General features: G+C 45.4%; 1 protein-coding gene across 4 annotated transcripts in view; it reads left to right on the plus strand.

Annotated features, from left to right (window-relative positions):
- The window catches only part of CRACR2A (calcium release activated channel regulator 2A), a 190,042-nt gene that overhangs the window by 60,012 nt on the left and 115,509 nt on the right, over positions 1 to 14,521 (plus strand). The gene's annotated exons all lie outside the window — the stretch shown is intronic.

A 14,521-nucleotide genomic window follows, 5' to 3' on the forward strand; every position in this document is an offset into this window, starting at 1 on the left:
AACAGATTTAGGAAATAGGCACTGTTATCATTCTCCTCATTTTATAGATGAGGAAACCAAGGTTGCGAGAGGCTGAGTAACTTTTCCAAGGTCACACAGCTGATAAGAGGCTGAGCTGGGATTTGAATCCAGGCAGTCTGGCTCTAGGGCCAAGTCCTCAACCATTCCACAGCCTGCCGTCTCTGAATGCTTAGTGCAGAGCCTGGGTTCTGACTCAAACCAGTTGTGTGTCTTTGGGATTAGCCCTCTAAACCTGAGTTTCTTTCCTCTTCATTGAAGTGGGAATACAGGAGTTACCTGTTGATCCATGTCAGATGAATTAAGGGATGTGAGGAAGCACGTGGTCCATGCACACATGACCCCATGGGTCATGGTGACGTTACCTCTTTTGAGAGCTTGTGGTTGAGTCCCGTGCTAAGGGTGTACTCCTCCCCTTGTTGGTCCTTCACAACTTGTGCTTGTCTTGGACTGAAATTCCCTAGGAGGCAGAGGCAGAGTCTCTCACCTAATTAGCTTCTATGTGTGCTAAGTTCCTGATGTGCCAGCAAAGGGTCCTGCAGGGTGTCTGGTCTAAGAAGAGAGGGGTGGTCCCTGCAGCAGGCATGCACAGTCCCTTTGGGGGGGATGTCTTTTTTCAAAATAACACAGACTGGGTGGCTTGGACCACCGAAATTTATTTTCTCACAGTTCTGGAGGCTGGACGTCTAAGATCTTGGTGTCAGTTTGGTGGGTGGAGGTTCTCTCCTTGGCTTGCAGAAAGCCACTTTCTTTTTGTGTCCTCACAAGGCAGGGAGAGGGAGAGAATGTGAGAGGAAGAAGGGAGAGGGAGAAGGGCAGGGGAGAGGGAGGAGAGAGAGATGGGTTGGTGGGGGAGAGAGAGAGCAAGAGAGAGAGAAGCTCTCTGGAGTCTCTTCTTACGAGGGCACTAATCCCATCATGAGAACCCCACCCTCATGACCTTATCTAAACCTAATCACCTCCTAAAGGGCTTACCTCCAAATACCATCACCTTGGAGGCTAGGGCTTCAACATATGAATTGTTGGGGAGACATAATTTAGCTTATAACAGGGGATGATATAAAAAATAACCAATGATGTTAGTGTTTATAGGCAACATGATAAGTAAGATATATTTCTCATGGCTTTAGAGAGGAGGTAAGATTTGAGCTGCACCTAGAAGTACAGCCCAGGCATTTACAGCACAGGGCCCTGAGGCACAGGAACACACCCCCTCGGCAGGGCCATGCTCTTCTGAAGACATGAATGAGGTCAGGGAGGCCGGGGGAAGGAGATGAGAGACACTGGCCAGAGAGACACCTCCTGCCTTCAGCCAGCTTTTGTTTTTCTGTGGAGAAGGAGATGGTTTGTCAAAGATACAATTTCTTTTTTCTTTTCTTTCTCTTCTTTTCCCTTTCCCTTTCCTTTCCTTTTTTTTGTTCTTGTTGCCCAGGCTGGAGTGCAATAGCATCTTGGTTCATTGCTACCTACCTACACCTCCCAGGTTCAAGCGATTCTCCTGCCTCAGCCTTCCAAGTAGCTGGGATTACAGGCATGCACCACCACACCCAGCTAATTTTTGTATTTTTAGTAGAGATGGGGTTTCTCCATGTTGGTCAGGCTGGTCTCAAACTCCCAACCTCAAATGATCCACCCACCTCAACCTCTCAAAGTCCTGGGATTACAGGCGTGAGCCACCGCACCTGGCCCAAAGCTACTATTTCTTAACCTGAGCAGGGCTGACATTTTAGAGGCTTTCTTCCCAAGGCAAGTTTTCTGAGCCAGACAGCAGCAGCACCACCATCCCCAGAGGAGGATGCGGTAGGAGTGAGGGTAGGAGAAGTTCTTGGAAGTTCATTTCTGTGGGTAGTGTCATCTGAATCATGGTCAGAAATTGCCACCGGGGAGATACCATCAGGAATAACAAATTGTTCAGCAGAAGAACCTCTAGATCTTTCAGTGGTGTCATGGCCTGCAGTGGCTTTTAGGTTTTCGGGTCTTCTGGGAGTTTGGATTGAACAGACACCCCAAATACTGATCATCCACAGGACAGAGATCTTGACTCACAGGGCCTTTGGTGTGGCATCTGGGTGCATGGGCACTGCCTTCCCTACAGAATCCCACAGAGGGAAGGCCATCCGACTCTTCTTTATGTTATTTTTACTGTACTGTCTGCAGTGGGCAGAGAGTTGAGATTTAGGGTTTTTTCTTTGTTGGCTTTCGGATCTTCACTTTTTTATTGTGATAAAATATACATAACATACAATGTACCATTTTAACCATTTTAAGTGTGCTGTGCAATGGCAGTAAGTATATTCACATTGCGAATTGTTTCATCTTCTTACACTGACAGGGTTTGAGAAGGTTTGGTTTTAACTGTGGCTGCAGGAAGTCATACAGTGATACTGTCTCAGCTCCCTCTCTGCACAGTGGCCTCACCATCAGATGTCCTGTCAACTTTTGGAATCTTTCTGCTGCCATTTCTCTCTTATTCCTTTCTGTTTGTTTGTTTTTTTAAAAAAATGATCTGGTTCAATCAAAAGCGCTTCTGTGAGACTGCCCTCCTGTGGGCTGAGTACTTTGTACAGAACCTTGTATATTTCTCCCCAGGGTCCTATAAGGTAGTACAATCACCCACCCTTTCCAGATGAGGAAACTGAGTGCCTCAGATGTAAGTAACATACGCGAGGCAGTGTAATTTCAGAGCTGGGACTCAATTCTGGACTCTCTGATTCTTCCTGCTTCATCTTGACCCTTGGGTTGCAGGGTCTGCTTGATCTAGACAGGGTCAAGCACAGCTTCCCTGCCTGAGCACATTAGTGTTTACTCGAGAAGGTTTCTAGAAGCTGCACGGATCTGGGTTTGTATTATGTGAACCATGTTCCATTAGGATTCTTAACTGGGGCCTTTAGCCAAAAAGGATTCACTTAAAAAATAGCTTCATTACATACCATAGATAAACTGCTAATGGAACTTACCAAACTGTTAAATTAAGCTTTTCAACGAATCACACACATACTATAAAAGTGTGAGTTTAGCTTTGACTGTGATTCCTCCCAAGGCAGAGAATTCGTGTACCTTCTCTGGCTAGCAGGGATTTAGTCACCATCTCAGCTCCTGTTCTTGGTCGTGATCTGTTTGCTTTTCTGTCCCCTCTCGGAATCTCACCGCAGCTTGATTCTGCGTTTACTCAGGACACAGTTTGTTCCTAGGCCGTGGTTGTCCTGGCCACAAATACTACGGAGTGTATTTGCTGTTTCCCCAGCGAGCATTCTTGCTAGCATGTGGCACATGTGCGACGTGTCCTCTGGCACATTTCCTATGGCTTGTCATCTCCCTCCCCATGGACTGCAAGCCCCTGCTGTGTGTCTCAGAACTCAGACTTCTGGGTTCAACTTTCTTTGGGGCACAGGGTTCTGATGTGGCTTAACTCTCAGAATGAAGTCAGCTGGGGAAGCAGCAAGGCATTCAGCAAACTTCCGCGTGGGCTGCATGCTTCATAGGAAGATAATTTGTCAAATGCCTGCCATGTGCCAGACATTTTCTGATATAGGTCTTACCATGTCCTTTTTACAGTTGAGGAAACTGAGGCTCAGAGAGGCTCAACAACTTGTGTGGGTTCACACCAGACACCTAGTCCTGGTGTAGACACCTGCACCATGGACACCTCCCCCAGGCTGTTGATCCCCCTGTGCCTGACTGGCTTCCTACAAAGGGCTGACCCCTTGGGTTGCAGGGTCTGCTTGATGACAGAGCTCTCTCCACACGCCTGTAAAATGGGAGCCAGAAGCTGCCAATGCCATGTCAGGTGAGCCACCCCGGGCACAGGCCATCCAGAAATACAGGGATGGAAAAGGCCTGTTTAAAAGTCTGTTGTAGTACTACTTTTTAATGAATGCATGTTTAGTGCATTGAACTGCAGCTTGAACCAACCCAGAGCCACAAAAAGGAACTATCAGGTAAAATGAGTGTCAATGAAAAAAGAAAAATTACTCGGCTTCCATTACGTAGGCACGCTTCGCAAACTAAACGTATTTTTTAAAAATGTACAAGCCCTGTTTACAGAAGTTTGAAATAGAATAAAAAGTTCTAATTTGTACTCAATAGCAGTTAGATTATAACACACACCACATCTGAATTTTCTGACACTTTAGGGGTTACATTGTTGTGATTTAATGCCAATAAAACAAAAGACAAAATGGATCAATATGTACTTATTGAACACCTGCTGTATGAAGTGCTTTGTGCAAGAAAGAGGGACACAATATTTCTTTTGACCAGACACAAGTGCAGAGAGAGCTGACCTCCCCGATAGCATGTGTAACTTTTGCCAAGGAGATTGGACAGAATGAATGTGCTCTAGAAAGAAACTGGGCCTTGGAGAGGGCTTAGCCAAGTAGGTGGGAACTGAGCCTTGTCTTCAAGGATGGTAGAATTCAGCAGGTAAGTGGTGGCAGGAAGTCCTGGGAGGACTGTTCCGTGAGTGTCCTTCTGTCCATCTTAATAGACATGTCTGAGGGCCATTCTTAGGGAAATTAAACCAGTGATGTTCTGCCCAGGCTGTAGAATGTGCCTACCAATATTTGTAAGGGTCACACTCTCCTGCCCGCCTTCACTGACTAGTTTATCATCTAGAAGGAGGTGAGATTTCTCCCAGCAGGGAGCCAGGATTCAATTCTGGACTTTCTGATCCTTCCTCCTTCGTCTAGACAGGGATGTTGTCATATAGAACCTCGCACAGCTGGCCCTGCCTCTGCATGTATGCTGGAAGGTTTCTAGAATCAGCACGGATTTGGGCATGTTTGAGGTAGACTGTGTCCCATTAGGATGGAGATGGTATTCAGCACCCTGTAGAAGGTGCCAGAGAGCTATCGAGTGGAAGAAGATGGGACCACCCTCAGAGACTCACCCTCTCCTTCTACAGTTATCCACCAGGAAAAGCCAGCCAAAACAGAACAGGAGATGCCTAGATGGTAACTCTGTTACCAATAGGCCCACTGTTGAGTTCTTTCATGCCTGCTACCTGATTTCTTTTCAGTCCTGGTTATAGAGCCAAAGGCAGCTGTTCACAGTTTGGCCATGTCCTAGGCCTGGGTAACAGTGGTTAGTCCAGCCCTCCCTGTCCCAGCCTCACATGTGTGTTCAACCCCAACAGCCACACAGCCTCTGTCTGCAACCTGTGAAATGGCTGGGCCGTCTCAGAGGTGCTTTAGAGAGAAATGTTAACTAGCAGAGTGACAGTCACGGGTGACTGTCTTGCCCTCGCTGAGAGGATACAGGATACACGTGCCCGCTTCATTGCAGCCGGCAGTTCGCCTGTGAACTCCAGGCTGATTGGGTCTCATTGGAGCTCCTGAGGGTGTGTTTTCTTTTTGTGAACTAAGATGTAAGTTGAGTGACTAAACCATGTCTCCCATCCTCCTGCCCTGTCCCATTCGGGATGCAGATGCCCATGTGGTGTGACTCCTAATGCTGTTCTTTTAGGACCTGCTCCACAGAAGCTGGAAGCGGGCAGGCAGGAAAGTCAGAAAGCTCAGGTGGAGAAGCTGTGCCAGGCGACAGCATGGGGTGTGAGGGAGGAAGAGCGTGGTCGATGTTCGGCTTCACCACTTGCTCTCTGTGGACCTCCGTTGCCTCATCCATGAAAGAGCTGCCCTTCGTGTCCCTGAGGGAATTTGTAAGGATGGAATTACACGGTGAAAACAGGAAAGTCCTTCATGAACATAAAGCCTTTTGAATGGAGGTTGCTTGTTTTTGTGCAGCGAAGTAGTTTCCATTCATTTATCAGTTTGGCCTAAAATTAACCTTTGCTGCTTCTGTCATTATAATAGATCCGTTTAGCGTTGGCTCAGTCATCAGTGATTTTTATCAAAAGGGTAAACCACACAGTCCAGTTAGGTGGCTGAAGCTCAGCCAGTGCCTCACGGTCCAGAGCTCTCCAGCCTGTCCCATCAACATCCTCAGGAGGAAGTAGGAAGGGGTCCAGGCTGACTGGGGCCCTTGGAAGTCTGGGCTGTTTCCAACCAAAACAGCATGGAGACGCCCCTGAAGCAGAGTGGGAACCAAAGCCTACAGAAAGTGGAAAATGGAAAAATGAGGCTTTGTTACTTTGTAAGAAAGTCATTCTGGGTGTGTCCTGCTATCTGGAGCTTCTGCCCTCCCTTTGCAAATATTTGCCTAGGGATGTAGAGGGTGGAGGCAACCGTGGAGAATAAAGGAAGAAGGAGGGTGAGTGTTCTTGAGTACATATGTGTGGTCAGACAGCTGTCAACTTCAACTTGATGTAAATTCAAGTCACCTGTCACTGAGAGCCTACCATGTGCAAAGCTCTGCACTGCAAGCTAGTACAATTATTATTTTCCTTAGCTTAAAGGTGAGGAAACTGAGGCTTATAAAGTAGCTAAGCAACTTGCTCGAGGTCACATGGCTAGTAAGTGTAGAACCAGAATTCAAATCCAGGCACTTGACTGCAGAGCCCACTCAATAACCATAATGGGTTAAATTATGTACACGGAGATGATCTCTCTGTTGATGAAGGTGTTTGCAATTCACACAGCAACCCACAGACTCTGCTTTCAAATCTGTACAGCAATGCAGTAAGGTATTAGTACTGAGTATTATACACTTGGCTAAGCATATTAAATAAAATTATGACTGTGGAGGCACTTAGTACATTGTAAAATGCTCTACAAATAGGGTATAATTATTGTCTCATAACTAAAATAAGGGGTTAAGTGGCTTGCCCAAGGACATGTAAGTTGCAAATGCCAAGTGAGGACGCCACCCCGGGACCTGGAACTTAGAACTTCAGCACCAGTGCTTTTTGTTTTCTTGACACCATCAAGGAAAGATTCACTCTGACTTTATCTGTTTCCCCCGAAGTGTTGTCAAGTAAAAATTGGGCAGACACCCTAAAGAAGAATAAGCTAACTTTTCTTCGCTACCTTTTATTAACTTGGGCTTTCCTCTCCTTTTTCAGTCCCCAGTGAAACTGAGAGTAGGGTCATGAAAGAAGCTGGGGGGTTCTCCAGCGTGGGGGTTAGGGTAGCAGAAGCTGCAGAGGGATCATTTGTGTGTCCCCATCTCCTAGTTGAAATGAGAGCCCTGGGCAAGGATGTGAGGAAAGAGGATGGGCAGGATATGTTGTTTTGCACTATGGATGGACCAGCTTGTATTTTATAACCTTGTAACACTGTGACCACAAATTATTTTAAAATTGTGAGTTCATCTAGAATCTGGGGTGTATCCCTGGGGCTTGTGTGTATGCAGGCAATGTGTGTGTGTGTGTGTGTGTGTGTGTGTGTGTGTATATATATATATATATATTTTTTTTTTTTTTTTTTTTTTTTTTGAGTCGGAGTCTTGCTCTGTTGCCAGGCTGGAGTGCAGTGGTGCGATCTCGGCTCACTGCAACCTCCAACTCCCTGGTTCAAGTGATTCTCCTGCCTCAGCCTCCTGAGTAGCTGGGATTACAGGTACGCACCACCACGCCTGGCTAATTTTTGTATTTATAATAGAGACAGGGCTTCACCATGTTGACCAGGCTGGTCTCAATCTCCTGACCTCGTGATCTGCCCGCCTCAACCTCCCAAAGTGCTGGGATTACAGGCATGAGCCACCACGCCCAGCCAAAATTTCTTAAATAAAGAAATCATAAATATTTTGTTCAAAAGATCTTAGACTTGATACTGGAAAGATGAAAATAACTGCTAAACACAGTTCATATTTGTACAATTTGAAACAGTGCCAGAATTTTATCTTAGAACTGAAGCAAAGGGAGTCATTCTTTGTTACTAGCAATGTCTTATTTTTAAAATGTGCTCATTAATTTTAAAAGGGATAATAAATTAACATTTATTTTACACCTTCCAGATACAGAAGCTATGCTGGAGCATTCGTGGGTATTTGCTCATTTATTCCTCAGAAAAATGCTTGTATAAGTGATACTGTTAGATGAATTTTTAAGATGAAGAAATCAAGACTCTGAGAGATTAAGTAATTTGATTCAAGTTTCTCAGATAGCAAGAGATGGCAGCAAGATACCAGTATAAGCATGCCTGACTACCAATCTGTAATTTTTTCAACAACCCACTGAGAAAATCCATTTTCAGTTTCTTTGTTTTTCATTTCTTCCTTAATCTCAGATCTTTCACGTAGATTCTGTCTTTTTCTGTTTGAAGTCCATCTTTTAAAATTTTTCATTTGCAGTGAGAAGCTCCATGTGGCCGACTCCCAGGTTTTTTTTTTTTTTTTTTTTTTTTTTTTTGGTCATATAATGTCTTTATTTCTCTTATTCTTAAAGGATATCTTTTTAAGTATAGAATTCTCAGAAGACAGTCACCCGCTATTACCATGTTGAAAGTATTTTACCACTGCCTTCTGTCTTGTTCGTCACTGATGAGAAATAACCTAACTGTTAATCCCTTGAAGGTAATTTCTCTTTTCTCTGTGCTGCTTTTAAGACACTCTCTTTGTCTTTGGTGGTCTTAAACCTCACTGACATGTGTCTGCTTATGGATTTATTTTTATTTATTCTTCTTGGGATTCTTGAATATGTGTCTTGGTGTTTGTCATCACTTTAGAAAATTCTTAGTCATTACCTGTTTAAATATTCTCTTCCTTCTCCTTCTCACATCTGAAACAGATGTGAGTTAGACTCTTTTTCATGTCTCTTAAGTTCTCTTTCATATTTTTCAGTGTCTGTCTTTTTGGGCTGCATTTTGGTTAACTTATTATTGACCCAGCTTCCAGTTTACTGTCTCTTTCTCAAACTGTATCTAATCTGCTCTTAAGTCTATCCACAGTTTGTCATTTCAATTATTATTTTTTTATTTTTAAACATTCTCTTTGGTTCATTCTTCAAAACTTCTTGTGTTATTCCTCATGACTTTGCCTCTTGCACATATCTTCAAACTTTGCTTTAATTTCTTTAAATACATTACCGTCATTTTTATAGTCAGCGTCTGGATATTTATTATCTAAAGAAGCCCCTGGCCAGTAAATTCCTTCCTTTCTTGTCAGTCCATCAATGCTTTTGGAAATTAAAAAAAAATTACATATAACTTTTTAGTAGTTTCTAGTGGCAAGGTCCATCTAGGTACTTAGCCTGCCATAATGATGAAAATAGAAATCTAGCATGTTGTTGGAAAACTGACAAAATTAGGAGGGGGAAAACTGATCAGATGGAGATCGGCATTAGGAGCCTAGAATTGCCCACATGTGCTGAATGCACTTTGTGAATGCCCTGAAGAGTGCATAGGGTATTGTGATGAGAAGCCACTCACCATGGGACTTGGCTAGCCTGGCACCCCACCCCACAGGACGTGACACCAGAAGGAGTGTCACCAAACAAGATGAGGAAATTTCTAGGAGGCCTATTTAGAAGACATCATTTTATCAATGAGAGGCTCTTTTAGGAGAGGAAGGCTTGGTAGGACTTGTCCTCTACTTCTGATCTGAGCCCTACAAAAGCCAATAGGACCCGTTGCCTTGGAATTCAAAGGATATGTGCTCTTCCATCCCAGTGGCCCTGTGGGAGTATCCAAGAATAGATGTAGATGGGACCACAGAGTCCATGCTGGCCTCCACTGCTCCTTCCCCCCACTTACTGCATCCCATTGGCCACCCAGTCCTCTTGATTCCACCTCTAAATAGCTCTAGAATCTCTTCACGTGTGCCTACTTCTGCTGCCATCGTCCTGGTCCAAGATGTTGCCATCTCTTGCCTGGGCTGTAATGATTCCCCGAACCAGCCTCCATGTATCCACTCCATGTCCCTCCTCTTCCAGTTTCACTCCCCACAAGCAGCCAAAGTCATCTTTTAAAAAATGCAAATCAGATCATGTCTCTCCCAACCTTTTAGATTTTTAACTTTAATGATTTCCTATGGCTTGTTGGGATAAAGTCCCGAATCTCTAACCTGGCCCATCAAGTCCTACTCTTCAACCTCATCTCCTACCACTCTCTTCCACATTAGGATTGTTCTCACCACCCTGGTTTCCTTCCATTTCTTGAACACACAAAAAAGCTTGTTCTACCTGAGGGTATTTATGCCTGCTCTCCCCCCTCCTTAACACGCTTCCCACCCACCTTTCATTGGGTTGCTCCTATTCACCCCGTGGACCCCACATAAATGTTAATTTCCTTTCTCTCATCTTCTGTGTTGGTCCTGTTGCTTTGGGCTCCCGATAGCAAGCCCTTTGTATGTCTTCATGTCTTCATCAGAGCTCTTACCCCAATTGTGATCCATAATCGTTGTAATTTCTGTCCACTTTTTCCCCTCTCCACTATCTGGTGAGGGCTGAGTTCATCACCCTATTGCAGCGGCAAAGCACAAAGCCTGGCACAAGGTAGCTGTTGCTTATTGGAGAATGCATCTGTGAATGAATCTGGCTTCTACTTCCATCCCTCCACTGGGACTGCTATTACTGAGAGTTCATCCATGGCCTCCTCATTGATAAGTCCAGGGTTTCTTCTCTGGAATGTCTGACATGTCTACAACATTTGAACCTGCTGTCAACCTCTAGTTCTTTAAAGGTTCTCCATCTTTTCTCATCCTTTGGTTTTGAGACAACATTATTTCCTTTGCTTTCTCTCTGAGCACTGCTTCTGAGCCTCCTTGGCTGATGTGCTCTGAGTGTCCCTTAAATGTCAGTGTCCTGCATGATTCCAGCCCTCAGTTTTTTCTGCTCCCTCTGCACATTCTGTAAGCAGCCTTAATTGTGTCTGTGGCTTCAACCCGTATATATTTCAACTGGTGAATCCCACACCTGTATGTCCAGCCCTGTCCCCGCTCCTGCACACCAGATCTTTCTCTCACTGCATCCTAAATGCCTCCACCCCGATGTCCCGTAGAAGCCTCAAGCTTAACATTTCCAAGTGGAACTAATTCTCTTCCTTGCCAAACTTGTTCTTCCTGTAGAATTTCCTATCTGGCTAAATAATGTCACCCATCTACCTAACCTCTGAAGCTAGATGTCATGGAGTCATCCTAGATACCTCTGCCAGCTCAGTACCCATGTTCAACTGTCATCACACTCTGTCTCTTGAATCTGTCCCTATCCCTCCTCTCTCTGCACTGCCACCGCCTTAGTGCAGCCCCTGCTGTACTTGTTGGGGTCATGGCATCAACCTCTTACCTGGGCTCCCTCCTTCCGTCTTCTTCCCCATCTAGCACTCATGCCAGAGATCTTGTCACAGAGAACAAAGCCTAATCAAGCCACCTCCCTGCCTCACCCCACACCTTTCTCCCTCATGCCCATACAGTAAAGCCCATCCTCCTGAGGATGACGTGCAAGCTTCTCCACAGCTGCCTTGTCTTTCCCTCTGGCGTTTGCTTCTCTTTGCAGCATTCATGGTCCTCTGAGCATGCCATCCCTTCTCAGTTCAGGCTTATAGTGTCAAGCAGGGTTCACAAACATCAGAATCACAAGGAAGGCCTGCTGTAAAAACATGGCATGCTGGGCCTCACCTGCAGAGGTTCTAACTCTGTGGGTCTGAGATGAGGCCCAGGATCTGAATTGGTAACAAGTTTCCAGGTTCTGCGGGGCCTTCTCTTCTGGTGGCCACTGTGAGAACCACCAGTGTACCCTAAAAAGCGTGTGAGCCTCGGAGCTCCACTGCCTGGGTCCAAATCCTGCCTCTGCTACCCACTTCCTATGTCACTTAACCTCTCCATGCCTCGGTTTACTTATCCAGAAAAAGGGACTAATCCTTGAACTACCTTGCAGGCTTTGGAGGAGGATTAAATGGGTTAGTACCCAGAAGACTTTCAAACACTGCCTGGGTCATTGTAAGTGTCAGGAACTGTTAGTTGCCACCATTGTTGGTTGTTATTTGTATTATTATTTACATACTTGGTTGTGAATGTCTGCCTCCCTCTCTTTATTGCTTGCAGTTTTCTCGTCTCCTCTCAAGAATTCATTTCTTTTCTGAGGAGCGTTTTGCTGACACCCTCCCATCCCCAGGCCTTCTGCACCCTTCTTTGTGCCCACACAGGCCCGCGTGCACCATGTCCTAGCATTTGCCACCCTGCACTCGCCTCTTTCCCAGGAGTTGGGCTCACTTGCTGTGTCTCCGCAAGGCTTCATTTTCTTCCAGCTTCATTGAGGTATAACTGAAAGATAAAATTCTATAAATTTAAGGTGTCCAATATGATTTGATATATGTGTGCGTTATGAAATGATACCCCAATCAAGTTGGTTAATACAGAATTCAAAGAGAAAATTTTTTTATAAAGTTAGTTAACACGTTCATCACCCCACCTAGTTACCATTTTTGCGTATGTGGCAGGAGCATTTAAAATCTACCCTCTTAGCAAATTTCAAGTGTACAATACAGTATTAACTCAAGTCATCATGCTGTGCATTAGATCTCTAGAACTTACCCACTTATCCACATTATAACTGTAATTTTGTACTCTTGGACCAACATTTCCCCTTTCTCCCCACCTACAGCCCCTTGCAACCATTCTACTCTCTGTTTCTCTGTGTTCAATTGTTCTAGATTCCACATATAAGTGAGATCATAAATTTGCCTTTCTCTGTCTGACTTACCTCACTTAGTGTAATGCCCTCGAGGCTCAACGTTCACCCCTGTTGTCGCAAATGGTAGGATTTCGTTCTTTTTGTGGATAAATTATATTCTATTATGTATATGCACACGCGCGCACACACACACGCACACTGCACAGCTTCTTTATCCATCCATCTGTTGATGGACAGCTAGGCTGTTTCCATGTCTTGGGGATTGTGAATACGGCCGCTGTGAACACGGGAGTGCGGAATCACTTTGAGCTACTGATCGTGTTTCCTTCAGACACATACCTAGAAGTGGGATTGCTGGATCATATGGTAGTTCTGTTTCTAGTTTTTTGAGGAACTTCCATGCCATTTTCCGTGTTTAGTCCCTGACTTCAATTTTGAGTCCTGGGAGCCCAGCAAAGTGTCTGGTACATCAGTGGGGGTAAAAAATGTTTCTTAATTAAATGATGGAGTTGGCATATGTTGCAGAATTTATTGAAAATACGGGCTGGCCGCAGTGGCTCACGCCTATAATCCCAGCACTTTGGGAGGCTGCAGTGGTTGGATCACAGGGTCAGGAGATCAAGACCTTCTTGGCTAACACAGTGAAACCCCATCTCTACTAAAAATATAAAGAAATTAACCAGGTGTGGTGGCGGGCACCTGTAGTCCCAGCTACTCGGGAGGCTGAGGCAGGAGAATGGCATGAACCTGGGAGGCGGAGCTTGCAGTGAGCTGAGATCCGGCCACTGCACTCCAGCCTGGGCGACAGAGCGATACTCCATCTCAAAAAAAAAGAAAATATGGCAAAATGTGTGCAGTCTAGGAAAAAGACTGAATACCATGAAAAGGTGGAGAAAAAAGTGTATGTGTGTGTGTGGGTGTGTGTGTGTGTCCTGAAAGTTTGAGAATGTTGTAGTTAGGATAGTGGGATTGGATTCAAGAATGTGGTCTTGTGGTCTCAGGAACATCTCAGTGCACATCACTTAGTATAATCTTAGCTATGAGTAGCAAAACCCCACAACTCGATGGATTTAAACAAGGATATTTATTACATGTGTAATAAGAAGTCTGGAGGAAGGGTGATATTGGTGTTGTCTGATCCAGTGGTCAACGATGTCATCAGGGGCCCGGGTTCATTCTTTCTGTTCTGCCTCAGGCTTCCTCCTCATGGTCACGAAGTGGCTACAGAGGTTCTAGTCAACACATTAGATGGCACAGCATCCAGCAGAAGAAAAGAGCTGGGAAAACACTTCCCCAAGCACCCCTAGCAGGCCTCCTCTCACATCTTAACGACTAGAGGCCGGGTAGAGTCCACCCCAATCTATGCACTGGCAAGAAGCTTGCTTTGTTTTGGCTTGATGAGGCCTCTGAGCTGGGGAGGTCACTGTCCTGAGTGGACAGAATCTGCTAGAAAGGAGGAAAGGAAAAATGGATGCTGCTTCAGCAAACAACAGTGTCTGCCTCAAAGCCCAACCCAGATAATCTAAAATGAATTGCTTGAAGTCAAAGTGAGGAACTCTTTCCTCTCTCTGTTCTACCCATAAGTCATGCCCTGACCACAGCTGCCCTTCAGGAGGCTGGCATGGAGCCACCCGGGGTCATTGGGCTGTTTGTCAAGGGTGCGGCAGCAGCGGCTTGCCACTCTTCCTCCATGAGCCCAGCCAGAGCCTCCACTGGGCACTTAGCACAAGAAAAACCCTACAGGAACCAGAGTCCAGAGCGTTGGGATTCAGCAGGTGTGCCAGGAGAATTCAACACAGGTGTGCTGCCTCCTCTCCTGCCAGGCGTGTGGCTGGACACGAGTCTTGCTGATGGTAAGAATCGGAGTTCCTGGATGCAGGGGGTACTGGGAGCAGCCGCCTGCGAGAAGGCTGGGCCAAACAAACAAATGTTCTGAACGAGGGTAAGAAAACAGCATTTCTGCCGAAGGTCTCTGATTTTCTGTAGCCTGCCCCTGGCTTGAAAACTGTCAGCTTACCAAAGTGGGCTCTCAAACCACCT

This window comes from Rhinopithecus roxellana, chromosome 10 (assembly GCF_007565055.1).
Source record: "Rhinopithecus roxellana isolate Shanxi Qingling chromosome 10, ASM756505v1, whole genome shotgun sequence".
Taxonomy (NCBI): Eukaryota; Metazoa; Chordata; class Mammalia; order Primates; family Cercopithecidae; genus Rhinopithecus; species Rhinopithecus roxellana.